At 35.4% G+C, this 7,793-nt stretch overlaps 1 pseudogene; it reads left to right on the top strand.

The window, feature by feature from the left end:
* Nucleotides 1-3,348: 3,348 nt before the first annotated feature.
* On the top strand, nucleotides 3,349-6,909 carry LOC119571521 (annotated as a pseudogene).
* The last annotated feature ends 884 nt before the right edge of the window (nucleotides 6,910-7,793 follow it).

Genomic DNA, 7,793 nt, shown 5'->3' with positions numbered 1-7,793 from the left:
ATTCATTATTATCATTCTGCCATTAAAAAAGTGATGTGTTGGCAAAGAAAGTTATAGAAAATCTGAGATATGCATGAAGATGGTGATGAGGAACCACGTGTAGTTGTTATGATGCCATCCTAAAGTTAAATGATGTTTGACCTCTTTCAGAAATAGAAAAATGGTACAACTTCTAAGCATGTGCTTTGGTGCCGTATTTAATTTCATTCACTTGAAAGATCTTGTTTGCACAATTTCTCCCGTTCGTATCACAATGTTAAACTCTCCGAGAGGTAAAATGCACATGCTTAGCCAAAAACCCATGTATTACATTTCATGTTCAGAAAAAAAGGATTAAAGAAGGTATATTATTGCTATTCAGAAAAGTGTTAGTGCTCTGTGACTTTCATTATGGGGTCTATTCGCTGGCCCTATATTGACTTTGCTAATTTTCTAATACACAAGCCAGGTCCTGCTATGTTTAAGACACAAGCCTGGTCCTCTATCAAATAGTCACTCATATTTGGGGTTGGACGATGACAGCCTATTACATAGTCTTTTCTCTGCTGATGTTTCTCTTAAAACAAGTTTAAATAAGAACTGGATAAAGAACGACGTGTTCACTTCTTCCCCCATCACAACTAAGGCCATTCAAATTTCCTGTGACGGTGACGCGCCTCAGGTTTCTTCTGTGTTTCTTTTTTTTTTATATCTTATTAGCACGTTTTTAACCACTTTCTGATGGGATGGCATGACATGTGATTACTTGTTTATGCATAGATGGTGTGCTTTTCCACTGAGGAAGGTACTAAAAAACACAGAAACTGAGTATGTTATTGCAATTTCTATTGTTGTGTATGCATTCTATACAGGGGTAGGGGTATTACATGTTTATAAAAGCCATACATATATATTTATTTTATATACTTTGACAGTATGGTGAGGAGGCCTGTATATAAAATTAATTATTCTTTATGATATACCATTGGAATTAGGTAATTATCATTTTGTGTTGTTTAAGGACATGGTGTATGTTAACAGGTGCGGAAAAATTGTGGCAGATACGAAATACGCCTTATTCAGGGACAATAACTCCAGATTCACCGAATATGCTGAAGTAACATCTCAGGTGAGTATCTCTCTCTCTCTCTCTCTCCTCTCTCTTCTCTATTCTCTCTATCCTCTCTCTCTCTCTCCTCTCTCTCTCTTATCTGTTCTTTCTCTCTATGTTCTTACTCTTTTCTTTCTCTTTCCCTATCCCAACCTCCACACTACCCCCTACACATCACTACTCCACATCCCCTCCTACCTCCATCCCTCCCTCACCTAACTCACACCACCTTCACCTCCCTACATCCCTCCCCCCTCCTCTCACTCACCTCCCTCCCCTCAATCCTACCTCCCTCACTCCCTCTACTGTATCTCTGTCTGTTCGGTCGTCTGTCTGTCTGTCGTCTGTCTGTCTGTTCTGTCTTCTGTCCTCCTCTCTATCTCTCTCTCTCTCTCTCTCTCTCTCTCTCTCTCTCTTATCTCTCTATCTCTCTCTCTCTCTATCTCTCCGATCTCTACTCTCTCTCCCTTTCTCCCTTTATTCCCTTCTACCCTTTCTCTCTCTATACCTTTCTCTCTTCTCTATCCCTTTCTCTATTACGCTCTAAACTTTCTATCCTTTACTCTCTTCTCTCTTCTCTCTTTCTCTCTCTCTATCTCATCCTCTCTATATCCTCTCTCTCCTCTCTCCTATCTCCTCTCTCTCTCTCTCATCTCTCTCTCTCTCTCTCTCTCTCACTCACTCTCTCTCTCTCTTCACTCTCTCTCTCTCTCTCTCTCTCTCTCTCCTTCTCTCTCTCTCTCTCTCTCTTCCTCTCTCTCTCTCTCTCTCTATCTCTCTCTCTCTCTCTCTCTCCTCTCCTCTCTAGATATGTGAATTTTATTTTTTGTATTAACAAGCAAGCATTTTGTGTTATATGATTCAAAACTAGATTGGAGTTGTAGATGATGGATTTAAGAACAGAAAAACTTTCAGAGTCAAGTTACCTTGAATGTATAGTCTAATCTGTCACTCTGTTATATTCATAGTGTATTTCCCAATAAAGGAAAAAGCGAGCTTACAACAAAATGTAAGCTGTTTTAGCTTGTCATCTGTTGCAGTAAAATCCCTTTAGCGTGTACGCTAAACACTATGTTTCTTTTCTTCTTTCAGACACATTTGCGTGCAGCGAACAGGCTGCTGGATCTTTGTTGTGCTAATTGTGGTGAGCCTTTGTAAAGGTATTGTGATTTAGAAAGGATTTTTTGTATTAGCTTAAAATTGTTGATTTTTTTGATGGAAGTACTTTTTAAAATATTTTAGGATTGTTGTGATTTTTTTTTTTTTTTTTTTTTTTTAATGGGTAAAAAAGGCAAAATTTCAATATGAATATATTTTGCTAGAGCATTTAAGTATTTTTATTACTGAACATTATTTGGTTAATAAACACATAGGAAATACTCAGATCACAATTGTATATTTGGATTTCATTTTAAAGGTTCTTTTACATAGGTTGCAAGGCCTATATAGAGTGTAACACTCCAATATCATGGTCCTGTTTTTGAAGTGTTAAATTGTATATTATTTTGTTTTATAGACATTCCAATGAAGTAAAAATAGGTTGTCTTGTTATTACTGTAAACAGATAACGGGATTCATTAGTGGAATTCTCGATGATGGGATACAGTTTTTCATATCCTTGTTCCTACAGTCAGATAGGTTAAAAGGCAGTTTTGAAAGCATCATAGAAAATGTAGTTATGATCCTGGTATTATATTTGTTTTCATAAGTAATTATTCACAAAGGACAGCTGTTATAAGAAAGACAGGGTATATCTGAGAGTTTTCCCCAGAAATAGTATATGAGGACCTGCTACATTACCTGACATATTTTGCTTTAGAATTTCAGGAAGTTGAATTCCAATATTGACAGTAATCTTTATGGCATTTACAGGTGGGTCAAAATATTGGTTTCTAGATTATCTCTTGCCAACGAATAATGTGGAGACAATGAAAGTTCTTCACTCAGTTGCCCCAAAGTCACCCTCTGGAAATTCTATCAAGTTTTACGTGAAGAGTTAAAATGGAGGTAAGGTAAATTTAAAAAACTTGCTTCTTTAATATTATAATCAGCCTTATGTCAAAAATTGTAAGTGGTGTTGATTACTTTTAACGTTTTGTTTTTCATTGCAGCCTAAAGAATTATTTGTTGAATTTGACCCCAACCTTTAGGGAGCGGCTTCCCCTGGCCCAGTTTCACTAGGGCAAAGTTAAACCGATGGGAGAGAGTGGGAGTCAAAGTGCAAACACCCAAGTTGTCAAGGCACAGCTCTATGTGACATGAAGGAATGGAGGTCAGTTCTTACAAGATAGGTTAAGACTTTTATTGATATTGCCTTTATGTTAGAGGAGATATCATTCTTATAAAGGGATGTTGGAATTGAATGGATGTTCCATTTGATATTTTTCTTCCATATGCTATGAGAGAGATTTAGGGTTATAAGTCTCTGCGAGATTCATTTTGTCAAACAACACAAGATGCTTCTCTGTAATTTTTTGCAGTAGTTGTGTATTATTATGAGTAATTGTACTACATCTGTAATCATCAATCAATATTGTTATTTTTTATTTATTTTTATTTTCTTTATCATAAATATACTTGTAATATATTACTTTATACTGTAAACCCATAACTGATCAATCATATGGTTATAAGACATTTATTCTGTTTCAGTTACGTGTCAAATGTAGTTGCCCAAATTCTTCCATGATTCAGTTTTAAGTGGCTGGTGGAAGAAATGAAGAAGAACTTGCCCAAAGAACTAGGGGTGGGGGGGACGTTTGTATTAAGCAAAACATTGCTGAGGAAGTAGTAGCCAGACAGTTTAGTCAACTTCCCATGGCTGAAGGTATGTAAGAAAAAAAGCTGGTGTGCAGATGGTATTCATAGATTTTGTTGGGAGTTTCTCTTAATTAATATTATCTGTGATAAACATTTGGCTGAGCATAGATGGGATAGAAAACATTAGTAATGGAGGGGCATAATTTTGCGGAGAATAGTTCTATTTTTTAAGGAAGGTATATTATAACTATTATGGGTATATGATATGTTTATTTCAACAAGATTCCTAGTAATAGACCCCGGAAAATTAACAACATCACGAGTTTTGGTATGGAGTTTTTGCCAAGGGGTCAGTCAATGACGTAACTACATGACGGAGCATGGCATCAATACCAGAGAAGTCTCAGAGAAGATCAGAAAACCTGTACTCTGAAAAAATGATTCTTTCGTAAAATGGGTTATGGCACGGTACTCATCCTGGCAATGTGCTGGTCAAGAAAAATGGGAAACTCTGCTGAAATTGTCCTCTGGACATGGTCTCTCTATACAGTAAGTTTGTTGAATGACCATCTATCTTAAAAGAAAAATTATTACTACTTGTTTTTTTTCAAGATTCTTGTTTAAACTTATGTGTTTTTGTTATGAAGACTTCTGTTGACTGAAACACTTGACTTTCATTAAAATGTTGTTGGCCAAAATGTAAAAAAGTTTGGTAAAATCATGTATATTGTTTCATTTTTTATTTTTGTAAAATGCAGAAAACAAGTTGTTGTGATTAAAGCTATTCCCACATGTGATATAGATATATAAAGCCTTTATACTGAATATTGACTAGTTTATCTGCTGTCTGTGAAATAAAAGATTTGGATGACATTTTACTCTTCATCATTACTCTAAGCTAGATAAGTAATTATAAGGTAAAATTAATAGTTGTATATAAAATCAGTATTTGGTTTTGTGTCAGAAATTAACCAATGACTTTAGAGTAACATACAGTAAGTTCTGGTTGAGCATTTGTGAATGCAGACCGAAGGAAGTACAAAAAGTATGGAGAGCAGCTTGGGTTGGAGAACTGTTTGGGTATTCGCCTGCTGGTTACTGATCGTTCATGGGATTCAATATCCAAAGGGATCGACAAAAGGAGAGGTCTTATGGTGCAGGGTGAGGTAAGAAGTATACTGTGGTTGTTACTAGTTGTATATAGATGTTTTTTCTCCTTTTTTTTTAAATTCAAGTAGTATGAGCTTGTGTCTTTTTTCTGAAATTTCACCAGGACCGCATTGATTTTTTTTGGTTCTTGGTGGGGTAAGGGGTAGTCATGTAATTTATAGATTTACAGGATACAATTTGTAAAAACTTGTTTTCTTTTAAATTACATTGTATTTAGTTAGTTTAGCTGAAAGATATGATTGCTGTTTGATATATTACACTTTCATTATTTTGCAGACTTTAGAGAACCTTATATCATATTATTACTGGCACGATCATGTATGATATTTGTTTTCAATAATAAACCCTTGGAGTCAGATGAAGATCCTATGTAAACAAGGAATTAGTAAACACATTGTTTGCACTGCACAAACAATGCTTTTTAGCTGAAATAGTAAGGATTATGCACAATAGGCAAATGTATGTAGAACTAAAGATTCAAAAACAAATAATAAAACATGCTCTATTCAAAACAATGATATGCTGAAAAGATAAGCTTTACCAAAACGCCTCAAAATATGAATCATGATCCAAGAAAAATACATTGGAAATATTGTAACTGCTCTCATAATGTGTTTTTCCTATACTTTCCAATATTCAGATACTTTTCTCGTGTAAAATGCTTTTTGCTGATTAAGACTAGGTTATACACACACTTTAGTATCTATCTTAGACAAAAACTTTTGTATGAAGAATTGCAAAATTCCCCTTTGGTACCTGTTATTACTATAAAAGAAAATATTAGTATTAAAAATAGCATTGCTGCAGATTTAATGATAAATGGTTAAAACAGATAAATGTGCTAGACATCAAAAGGTCATTTATAGCACTATGATAAAAGTATTGTGGCAAAAAGGATAAAATAAAAATGAGTTAACACAATTACATATGTGACCAGAAGGGGATGAAGAAGAGAAGGGAAAAGGAAAGGGGAAGAAGAAAAGACCCTGCAAAATTAGTTGAGGCGAGGGCGAGGTCCAGGGCAGGGGTGTCTCCTAATCCCCTCCCCCCCCACAACAAACAAGAAGCAAGGGATTGGGGTTGTGCAGAAGTAAAGGATAACGTTAAAGGGTCATGGTTTTTAGGACTGGACTCTCCTTTGTTCTCAGCCAAGATGAGATTAAGGAGAAGATGTGCTAAATATTGCCAGAAATATCAGCTGTTTTCGAATCGAGTCCCACGACAGATGATGCTAATCTTCAAGACAAAGACTTACTAAGGGCATTGAATTTTCCTCAATACTCAAGAAAGGTAGGATGCTTTCAGTGTTTTTATGAAATTACAGTTACTGTCACTGGATTATACAAGTGTTATAAAAATTGTCAGAATAACTGGGTACTCAAGGTTTTGTCAGACTTGTGTATGCAATCTTTCTAATTGTGTAATGTCGTGAATTAGCTTGGATATTGGTTATGAATAAAATATTCTCTTCCAAGGTAAAATTTGATATCAGTTGAAATTTATATGTTTATTTATTTATGCTATTTAGATGAATTGCCTGTTTTGTATTTATTATTATTATTATATTTTTTTAAATTACAATGCAGAAGAGTCACCCAGGAGCAATTAGCAGACCCTACATGATCTACCAGATATCCTTTTTTTTAGATTTAGGATTTTTTTCACTTAATGCAATTAATATCCAATATTTATTATTGGAAATTTTCTGCTGCATCAGATTCTAAGGTCATTAGTGGTGTATACAAAAATTAGCAGGGTGGGTTTGGGGCGATGCCCAGTTAAGAAAATTTCTTAGTTCACAGGCGGATGTTTATGGATTTCCAGAATGGTCAATGGCCAAAAATAACAAAAGTATGAGACATCTGAGGTCACACAGCATTATTGGCTAGTATTCTAGTGAAAAGAGTAAATATTAGCAATTTGGATAGGCAGATTAGAAGAGGATGAAGAAAAGAATGTAAAGAAAAAGGGAGAAAAAAAGATCTTGCAATATTCGTGACGTTTGAGGGGCTGAGGTCCAAGGCCAAGGGTAATCCCTACATTGGGCCTCAGTCTCTGCCTCCTAAGCCCCCCAAAACAATGGTACCAGGCATCCAAAGGTTAAACAGGTATTTTGGGAAGTATTGTGGCAACAAAGGGTAAAATATGAGTTAATGATTGGATAAGTGGACAGTTAAGGATGAAGAAAGAGAAGAAAAAAAGGAAAGGAGAATAAAAGACCCTGCAAAAATTAGTCAAGGCGAGGGCTGTGGTCCAAGGCAGGGGTGATCCCCTAATTGGGCTCAGTCTCTGACCTTCCTAAGCAACCCACTACGATGAGCAGAGGGATTGGAGGTGTTACCATCAAAAGTTATTATTTGAAGACAATGGTATAAAACTACTAATCAGTATAAAAAAAATAAAAAATTTTTTTTAAATTAAAAAGGGTTAAGACTAAGATTATCAATGTGTTTAAACACAATTGATAAATGAAATCACCAGTGGACATGTATGGATTTATTCCATTCAGCCAAGATTAATAATGGCTACTCAGCAGTCATATAAAGTTATTTCAGGTGTGGCATATCTTATATTTTTCCAGTTGTCCTTTCTGTATAAATATATATTTGTTTAACAAAGTCCTTGTTTTGTTGTTTTACAGCATGACGGTCATTCATTACCATGTCACGATCGATGCATCAGGTCACTTATGAACAGCAGAGATACTATGCAAGTCGTTCCTGATGCAAGAGTAAAATCAACATCGAAGAGACTTGGGCCCAGTTTCGGATCT

This window comes from Penaeus monodon, unplaced genomic scaffold (genome assembly GCF_015228065.2).
Source record: "Penaeus monodon isolate SGIC_2016 unplaced genomic scaffold, NSTDA_Pmon_1 PmonScaffold_666, whole genome shotgun sequence".
NCBI classification, from domain to species: domain Eukaryota; kingdom Metazoa; phylum Arthropoda; class Malacostraca; order Decapoda; family Penaeidae; genus Penaeus; species Penaeus monodon.
The sequence above is the reverse complement of the archived record's forward strand: the minus strand, read 5'-3'. Positions and strand labels throughout refer to the sequence as shown.